General features: G+C 35.8%; 3 pseudogenes; all 3 read right to left on the minus strand.

Moving 5' to 3' along the window:
• Positions 1 to 681: 681 nt before the first annotated feature.
• On the minus strand, positions 682 to 2,033 carry LOC137731776 (UPF0481 protein At3g47200-like; annotated as a pseudogene).
• Positions 2,034 to 4,125: 2,092 nt separating this feature from the next.
• LOC137732910 (UPF0481 protein At3g47200-like) lies at positions 4,126 to 5,624 on the minus strand (annotated as a pseudogene).
• Positions 5,625 to 7,814: 2,190 nt separating this feature from the next.
• LOC137733540 (UPF0481 protein At3g47200-like) lies at positions 7,815 to 9,210 on the minus strand (annotated as a pseudogene).
• Positions 9,211 to 10,702: the final 1,492 nt, after the last annotated feature.

The raw sequence follows: 10,702 nt of genomic DNA on the forward strand, positions 1-10,702 counted from the left end.
TATTTGCTCGGGTCACTTCCTTGCATTTTCCATGCTTTTTCAATAATTAATTAGTAATTTGATTGTGATTTCAGTTTGCAAGATTTCAATTGCTCAAGCTTCAAAGTGCTGTAATAATCACCCCGAGCAAGGAAAATGTGAAAATGGAAAGTGCCATGATTTCTGCATTACAGATTGCGAGAAAGGAGGTTTCTGCAAACATATTAGCTCTGGTCCTGTATGCCATTGCTACTGTTGAGCTTTTTTCAACACAAGGATATTGATTTATCTCATATTATATTTTGAATAAAAATTGTGAGCATGTGATGGAGGAGGTTGTTCCTTGTTTGGAGTTTCATCTCCAACATGCATATGTGTAACACATTAATTGTGGAATAATATTGCTTTGGTTTTAAAAATACAAGGTTTATTGAATCTACAAACACCCGAAAATATAAAAGTACAGATTAGAAAAAGGCATGCAGAAATCACTTCATTTTATTTACAACACATACTTCAATGAAAAATCATTACGAGTAGCCACTTCCCTATCAAATATAAAATCACACTCTACAAACCTTTATTTTGTTGGAACATCTATTACACTCACTTCAAGGAAACCTGAGATTGCTAATGCAAAATCTGTACCGTCTCAAAGACTAAGCTAGACTTCTAAGGGTACGGAGGATACGGCAAAGGAGAGACTTATGGATCCTCCGGAGAAGCAGAGACTTGTGGATCCCCCGGAGAAGGAGAGACTTGCGGTCGTTCATGCTTAAGCAACAGATATAACAGTGCACACAGTTTGTATGAAAGTGAGTATGAGGAGAATAACAGCTGCAACAACAGAAATAATGGACCAATGCGTGTTCAAATAATTTCGTATCAAATTTGCCATCCATTTGTGCCTGCGTTTTCCGTAGTAGCTGTTCAGATCTTCACAAAGAGGGGCATAACAGTAGTATTCAACCATCATCCGGCCCAGTGCCAAGGTCATGAAGCAAAGTAGATATCTTCTTGGTACTACCTAGCCAATTAACAATAATTCCATGCTCAACAAGCAATTCCACATCCTTTGGGGTTTTCGCGAGACGCTTCATGAGGAAAACATAACTAGTTAGGCAATCCTCCTCTCTCTTATGGCATTGTTCAAAAGCAAGGAGATTTCTGAGTGTCAGATATGTGTTATCGACTACTATTAACGTCGGAATTTCAAGGATGCCATCCGAGAATTTTATGTCAAATAAATTGGTGCCTTTTCCTACCTCAAATTTGACTCCAGCCTGGAGTAGCTCTGCTGCGTTGGGTACCGCTGTGGTTTTAAGTTCCCTTCTAGTTTTTTATTTCAGCGGTGGGTGTAGAATTCTTATAAGATCAACAAAATGTTGTACTTGTACTTCAGTAGAACATATTTCGTAAGAATCCACTTCTTTTCCCTTTCTAACAATTTGGCTTACAAAAAAGGAGTAGGAAATTTCAAGTAACGAAGGCCGCGGATGTGCAGGAGAAGAAAGTGTGTCAAAAAGAACCTGAAGAATGAAGAATGGCAGCTGATTTTCAAGCAACCGCAAATCTGGAAGTACATCCCATCTCATCTTAGGGTTGTTAAATATGTAATCATAACCTTCACAATTTGAGTCACGGCACCTCAATAAGAACTCAATGATGAAGGCGGCATCCACTAAAACAATTCTTACAAATTGATCACTGCCAAACTCAATGGGTTCTGCATAAGAACCTCGCAACCTTCCCTCTTTGTCCCCTATCATTTGTATATAATCAGAGAAGCTTACTCTTTCCCTCGTCCGGTTTAGAAAATGTCGCAGGTACCTTTTTTTGTGCTCTTCCATGGCTTTTAAATGTTCCTTGCCATGGTGAAGTGGGCCTATAGAGACTACTTGAGGTGTATATGCTTTCTCATTTACCCTTTGCAGTCGCTTAGGAACTCTATAGACACACCGCAAAGAGGACAGGGGTGACAAGTTATCCAACTTCTTTTGTAATGGATCCTTGGGGTTTTCTATGTCATGTGGAGCTTCATGGACTCCTTCCATTTTACCGCCTGAGATCGATATCTGCATTGATTCAAATATTTCATTAGGCACGCATTCAATTAAGATACTTGGAGCAGACGTAAGAAAGAAACAAAAAGAACCCCGCCAGACGCCTTCGGAGTTCTTGTGGAATATTGCAACTAAATATTGAAATAGAAAACTTCATTTTAATCTTTAAAAAAGATGAGTTTTAGACTATAATCTTGTGTAAGATTAAAATTCAATTTTAGTCCTTAGTACATCTAATCATCTCATTTATTAGTTATATTTTGGTGTTTTAATTATCTTTTAATTCCTATTTTAATGTATTAATTACATTTAAATTTAATTTTCATTTCATTTATCATAATATATTTTAATGTCTACATTTAGGCAACTAATTTTTTTTTTTTTTTATAATATCTAGTCTGATAACAATTTCGTATGTTCTTCATTTAGGTACATTAATACATTTGAATATTTCGGTATATCCCTCGATACAAACATATAGGTATATTAATTCATCGATACAAACATATACATGCATTTCGGTATGTACATTTTGGTACACACATTTGAGTCTGCATGACCATGGCCAAGGGCAGGGTGAAATTCCCCATAGCCTCTACGGATCTGGAAGGGATGGATAACTGTGACTTGCCACCAGTTGTCCTCATTTTTAGGATAAAATAAAATAAAATAATTTTGTTGATCATGAAAACCTTCGTGCATTTATTGTTTCAAATAATGTCATTAAATGGTTGGATTTATTTCCAAGAAAAATAAATGATTGGAATTATTGATACATTCGTAACCTTGTTCAAAATTGTTTTGATGATCTTCTGCGTGTACTGTTTCAAATAATATCTCCAAATCTTGGGATTTATTTCCAATAAAATACAATGGCTGGATACGTTGCTATGTTCATAACCTATATACGTACCAACGATCAGACTTTCCTATTTCTTGGACTCGCAATTTTAATTATGCTTTAATACCCAAAGATCATTCTTGTCTTCGAGTCTCTATAAATTACACATTCTCTCAAACCTTTCAACGCAACAAGTGAAAGAGCAAATACACAAGAGAAGTGAAAATTTACAAAGAAAAGATGAATAAGTTTACAATCACATCTTTCCTCCTTGTGTTGGTGCTTTTGTCAAGCTCCACAGGTCTGTTTCAATTATCTTGAATCATATTTATTTTTGGGTAGCCTTTTTGCTTTCTATGACTAAAATAAGACTCGTTTAGAGTGCTTTTAAAATGATTAGAAGCGTTTTTAGAGAAGAAAAAAAAATTGGTCTCAAAAGCACTTAAAAGTGTTTTTTCATGATTTACTTGTATTTTTACTAAGATTGGTTCTCAAAATATTTTTACAAAAAAACTTTCAATTATTTTAAAAGCACTTCCAACCACACAAGCACAAAACCTACTATATATTTCAGTTTCATATGGTCTAAACATCTATGCAAGCTTTTGGCATGGGTTTTTTTTTTAGTTTATTTTCCTAATATTTTATCAATAGTACTAGGTTTTGCAGTAATTGATTTCTAATATATATATTTTAATTTTCGTTTTTTTTTGCTCGGGTCACTTCCTTGCATTTTCCATGCTTTTTCAATAATTAATTAGTAATTTGATTGTGATTTCAGTTTGCAAGATTTCAATTGCTCAAGCTTCAAAGTGCTGTAATAATCACCCCGAGCAAGGAAAATGTGAAGATGGAAAGTGCCATGAATTCTGCATTACAGATTGCGAGAAAGGAGGTTTCTGCAAACATATTAGCTCTGGTCCTGTATGCCATTGCTACTGTTGAGCTTTTTTCAACACAAGGATATTGATTTATCTCATATTATATTTTGAATAAAAATTGTGAGCATGTGATGGAGGAGGTTGTTCCTTGTTTGGAGTTTCATCTCCAACATGCATATGTGTAACACATTAATTGTGGAATAATATTGCTTTGGTTTTAAAAATACAAGGTTTATTGAATCTACAAACATCCAAAAATATAAAAGTGCAGATCAGAAAAAGGCTTGCAGAAATCACTTCATTTTATTTACAACACATACTTCAATGAAAAATCATTACGAGTAGCCACTTCCCTATCAAATATAAAATCACACTCTTCAAACCTTTATTTTGTTGGAACATCTATTACACTCACTTCAAGGAAACCTGAGATTGCTAATGCAAAATCTGTACCATCTCAAAGACTAAGCTAGACTTCTAAGGGTACGGAGGATACGGCAAAGGAGAGACTTATGGATCCTCCGGAGAAGCAGAGACTTGTGGATCTTTCGGAGAAGGAGAGACTTGCGGTCGTTCATGCTTAAGCAACAGATATAACAGTGCACACAGTTTGTATGAAAGTGAGTATGAGGAGAATAACAGCTGCAACAACAGAAATAATGGACCAAGGCGTGTTAAAATAATTTTGTATCAAATTTGCCATCCATTTGTGCCTGCGTTTTCCGCAGTAGCTGTTCAGATCTTCACAAAGAGGGGCATAACAGTAGTAGTCAACCATCATCCGGCCCAGTGCCAAGGTCATGAAGCAAAGTAGATATCCTCTTGGTACTACCTAGCCAATTAACAATAATTCCATGCTCAACAAGCAATTCCACATCCTTTGGGGGTTTTCGCGAGACGCTTCATGAGGAAAACATAACTAGTTAGGCAATCCTCCTCTCTCTTATGGCATTGTTCAAAAGCAGGGAGATTTCTGAGTGTCAGATCTGTGTTATCGGCTACTATTAACGTCGGAATTTCAAGGATGCCATCCGAGAATTTTATGTCAAATAAATTGGTGCCTTTTCCTACCTCAAATTTGACTCCAGCCTGGAGTAGCTCTGCTGCGTTGGGTACCGCTGTGGTTTTAAGTTCCCTTCTAGTTTTTTATTTCAACGGTGGGTGTAGAATTCTTATAAGATCAACAAAATGTTGTACTTGTACTTCAGTAGAACATATTTCGTACGAATCCACTTCTTTTCCCTTTCTAACAATTTGGCTTACAAAAAAGGTGTAGGAAATTTCAAGTAACGAAGGCCGCAGATGTGCAGGAGAAGAAAGTGTGTCAAAAAGAACCTGAAGAATGAAGAATGGCAGCTGATTTTCAAGCAACCGCAAATCTGGAAGCACATCCCATCTCATCATAGGGTTGTTAAATATGTAATCATAACCTTCACAATTTGAGTCACGGCACATCAATAAGAACTCAATGATGAAGGCGGCATCCACTAAAACAATTCTTACAAATTGATCACTGCCAAACTCAATGGGTTCTGGATAAGAACCTCGCAACCTTCCCTCTTTGTCCCCTATCATTTGTATATAATCAGAGAAGCTTACTCGTTCCCTCGTTCGGTTTAGAAAATGTCGCAGGTACCTTTTTTTGTGCTCTTCCATTGCTTTTAAATGTTCCTTGCCATGGTGAAGTGGGCCTATAGAGACTACTTGAGGTGTATATGCTTTCTCATTTACCCTTCGCAGTCGCTTAGGAACTCTATAGATACACCGCAAAGAGGACAGGGGTGACAAGTTATCCAACTTCTTTTGTAATGGATCCTTGGGGTTTTCTATGTCATGTGGAGCTTCATGGACTCCTTCCATTTTACCGCCTGAGATCGTTATCTGCATTGATTCAAATATTTCATTAGGCACACATTCAATTAAGATACTTGGAGCAGACGTAAGAAAGAAACAAAAAGAACCCCGCCAGACGCCTTCGGAGTTCTTGTGGAATATTGCAACTAAATATTGAAATAGAAAACTTCATTTTACTCCTTAAAAAAGATGAGTTTTAGACTATAATCTTGTGTAAGATTAAAATCCAATTTTAGTCCTTAGTAGATCTAATCATCTCATTTATTAGTTGTATTTTGGTGTTTTAATTATCTTTTAATTCCTATTTTAATGTATTAATTACATTTAAATTTAATTTTCATTTCATTTATCATAATATATTTTAATGTCTACATTTAGGCAACTAATTTTTTTTTATAATATATAGTCCGATAACAATTTTGTATGTTCTTCATTTAGGTACATTAATACATTTGAATATTTCGGTATATCCCTTGATACAAACATATAGGTACATTAATTCATCGATACAAACATATACATGCATTTCGGTATGTACATTTTTGTACACACATTTGAGTCTGCATGACCATGGCCAAGGGCAGGGTGAAATTCCCCATAGACTCTACGGATCTGGAAGGGATGGATAACTGTGATTTGCCACCAGTTGTCCTCCTTTTTTGGAAAAAATAAAATAAAATAATTTTGTTGATCATGAAAACCTTCGTGCATTTATTGTTTCAAATAATGTCATTAAATGGTTGGATTTATTTCCAAGAAAAATAAATGATTGGAATTATTGATACATTCGTAACCTTGTTAAAAATTGTTTTGATGATCTTCTGCGTGTACTGTTTCAAATAATATCTCCAAATCTTGGGATTTATTTCCAATAAAATACAATGGCTTGATACGTTGCTATGTTCATAACCTATATACGTACCAACGATCAGACTTTCCTATTTCTTGGACTCGTAATTTTAATTATGCTTTAATACCCAAAGATCATTCTTGTCTTCGAGTCTCTATGAATTACACATTCTTTCAAACCTTTCAACGCAACAAGTGAAAGAGCAAATACACAAGAGAAGTGAAAATTTACAAAGAAAAGATGAATAAGTTTACAATCACATCTTTCCTCCTTGTGTTGGTGCTTTTGTCAAGCTCCACAGGTCTGTTTCAATTATCTTGAATCATATTTATTTTTGGGTAGCCTTTTTGCTTTCTATGACTAAAATAAGATTCGTTTAGAGTGCTTTTAAAATGATTAGAAGCGTTTTTAGAGAAGAAAAAAAAATTGGTCTCAAAAGCACTTAAAAGTGTTTTTTCATGATTTACTTGTATTTTTACTAAGGATTGGTTCTCAAAATATTTTCACAAAAAACGCTTTCAATTATTTTAAAGGCACTTCCAAACAAGCACAAAACCTACTATATATTTCAGTTTCATATGGTCTAAACATCTATGCAAGCTTTTGGCATGGGTTTTTTTTTTTAGTTTATTTTCCTAATATTTTATCAACAGTACTAGGTTTTGCAGTAATTGATTTCTAATATATATATTTTTTAATTTTGGTTTTTATTTGCTCGGGTCACTTCCTTGCATTTTCCATGCTTTTTCAATAATTAATTAGTAATTTGATTGTGATTTCAGTTTGCAAGATTTCAATTGCTCAAGCTTCAAAGTGCTGTAATAATCACCCCGAGCAAGGAAAATGTGAAAATGGAAAGTGCCAGGAATTCTGCATTACAGATTGTGAGAAAGGAGGTTTCTGCAAACATATTAGCTCTGGTCCTGTATGCCATTGCTACTGTTGAGCTTTTTTCAACACAAGGATATTGATTTCTCTCATATTATATTTTGAATAAAAATTGTGAGCATGTGATGGAGGAGGTTGTTCCTTGTTTGGAGTTTCATCTCCAACATGCATATGTGTAACACATTAATTGTGGAATAATATTGCTTTGGTTTTAAAAATAAAAGGTTTATTGAATCTACAAACACCCGAAAATATAAAAGTGCAGATTAGCAAAAGGCACGCAGAAATCACTTCATTTTATTTACAACACATACTTCAATGAAAAATCATTACGAGTAGCCACTTCCCTATCAAATATAAAATCACACTCTTCAAACCTTTATTTTGTTGGAACATCTATTACACTCACTTCAAGGAAACCTGAGATTGCTAATGCAAAATCTGTACCGTCTCAAAGACTAGGCTAGACTTCTAAGGGTACGGAGGATACGGCAAAGGAGAGACTTATGGATCCTCCGGAGAAGCAGAGACTTGTGGATCTTTCGGAGAAGGAGAGACTTGCGGTCGTTCATGCTTAAGCAACAAAATATAACAGTGCACACAGTTTGTATGAAAGTGAGTACGAGGAGAATAACAGCTGCAACAACCGAAATAATGGACCAAGGCGTGTTAAAATAATTTTGTCTCAAATTTGCCATCCATTTGTGCCTGCGTTTTCCGCAGTAGCTGTTCAGATCTTCACAAAGAGGGGCATAACAGTAGTAGTCAACCATCATCCGGCCCAGTGCCAAGGCCATGAAGCAAAGTAGATATCTTCTTGGTACTACCTAGCCAATTAACAATAATTCCATGCTCAACAAGCAATTCCACATCCTTTGGGGTTTTCGCGAGACGCTTCATGAGGAAAACATAACTATTTAGGCAATCCTCCTCTCTCTTATGGCATTGTTCAAAAGCAGGGAGATTTCTGAGTGTCAGATCTGTGTTATCGGCTACTATTAACGTCGGAATTTCAAGGATGCCATCCGAGAATTTTATGTCAAATAAATTGGTGCCTTTTCCTACCTCAAATTTGACTCCAGCCTGGAGTAGCTCTGCTGCGTTGGGTACCGCTGTGGTTTTAAGTTCCCTTCTAGTTTTTTATTTCAACGGTGGGTGTAGAATTCTTATAAGATCAACAAAATGTTGTACTTGTACTTCAGTAGAACATATTTCGTAGGAATCCTCTTCTTTTCCCTTTCTAACAATTTGGCTTACCAAAAAGGTGTAGGAAATTTCAAGTAACGAAGGCCGCAGATGTGCAGGAGAAGAAAGTGTGTCAAAAAGAACCTGAAGAATGAAGAATGGCAGCTGATTTTCAAGCAACCGCAAATCTGGAAGCACATCCCATCTCATCATAGGGTTGTTAAATTTGTAATCATAACCTTCACAATCTGAGTCACGGCACCTCAATAAGAACTCAATGATGAAGGCGGCATCCACTAAAACAATTCTTACAAATTGATCACTGCCAAACTCAATGGGTTCTGCATAAGAACCTCGCAACCTTCCCTCTTTGTCCTTTATCATTTGTATATAATCAGAGAAGCTTACCCTTTCAATCGTTCGGCTTAGAAAATGTCGCAGGTACCTTTTTTTGTGCTCTTCCATGGCTTTTAAATGTTCCTTGCCATGGTGAAGTGGGCCTATAGAGACTACTTGAGGTGTATATGCTTTCTCATTTACCCGCCGCAGTCGCTTAGGAACTCTATAGATACACCGCAAAGAGGACAGGGGTGACAAGTTATCCGACTTCTCTTGTAATGGATCCTTGGGGTTTTCTATGTCATGTGGAGCTTCATGGACTCCTTCCATTTTACCGCCTGAGATCGTTATCTGCATTGATTCAAATATTTCATTAGGCACACATTCAATTAAGATACTTGGAGCAGACGTAAGAAAGAAACAAAAAAAACCCCGCCAGACGCCTTCGGAGTTCTTGTGGAATATTGCAACTAAATATTGAAATGAACTTCATTTTAATCCTTAAAAAAGATGAGTTTTAGACTATAATCTTGTGTAAGATTAAAATCCAATTTTAGTCCTTAGTACATCTAATCATCTCATTTATTAGTTATATTTTGATGTTTTAATTATCTTTTAATTCCTATTTTAATGTATTAATTACATTTAAATTTAATTTTTTCATTTCATTTATCATAATATATTTTAATGTCTACATTTAGGCAACTAATTTTTTTTTATAATATATAGTCCGATAACAATTTTGTATGTTCTTCATTTAGGTACATTAATACATTTGAATATTTTGGTATATCCTTTGATACAAACATATAGGTACATTAATTCATCGATACAAACATATACATGCATTTCGGTATGTACATTTTGGTACACATATTAGAGTCTGCATGATCATGGCTAAGGGCAGGATGAAATTCCCCAGAACCTCTACAGGTCCGAAAGGGATGGATAACCGTGATTTGCCACCAGCTGTCCTCATTTTTCGGAAAAAATGAAATAAAATAACTTTGTTGATCATGAAAACCTTCGTGCATGTATTGTTTCAAATAATGTCTTTAAATGGTTGGATTTATTTCCAAGAAAAATAAATGATTGGAATTATTGATACATTCGTAACCTTGTTCAAAATTTTTTTGATGATCTTGTGCGTGTACTGTTTCAAATAATATCTCCAAATATTGGGATTTATTTCCAATAAAATACAATGGCTGGATACGTTGCTATATTCATAACCTATATATGTACCAACGATCAGACTTTCCTATTTCTTGGACTCACAATTTTAATTATGCTTTAATACCCAAATATCATTATTGTCTTCGAGTCTCTATAAATTACACATTCTATCACATCCCAACCCGGTCCCACCACATCCAGGGCTCGACTCCATCGTAGTACGATATTGTCCACTTTGGACCTCGACCACGTCCTCATGGTTTTGTTTCTGAGAACTCACGAGCAACTTCCCAGTGGGTCACCCATCCTAGAATTGCTCTCTCACGAACTCGCTTAACTTCGGAGTTCCTATGGAACCCGAAGCCGGTAAGCTCTCAAAAGACCTCGTGCTAGGTAGAGATGAGAATATATATATATATATATATATATATATATATATATATATATATGTAAGGCTTACAGGAACCTCACCCTTGGGTGATGTGGGATCTTACAATCCACCCCTCTTAGGGGTCCGACGTCCTCGTCGGCACACTTCCAGCCAAGGATTGGCTCTGATACCAAATTATCACATCCCAACCAGGGCCCCCACCACATCCCGAGCTCGACTCCACCGTAGCACGATATTGTCTGCTTTGGACCCTGA

This window comes from Pyrus communis, chromosome 15 (genome assembly GCF_041283825.1).
Source record: "Pyrus communis isolate YQ-2024b chromosome 15, ASM4128382v1, whole genome shotgun sequence".
Classification (NCBI taxonomy): domain Eukaryota; kingdom Viridiplantae; phylum Streptophyta; class Magnoliopsida; order Rosales; family Rosaceae; genus Pyrus; species Pyrus communis.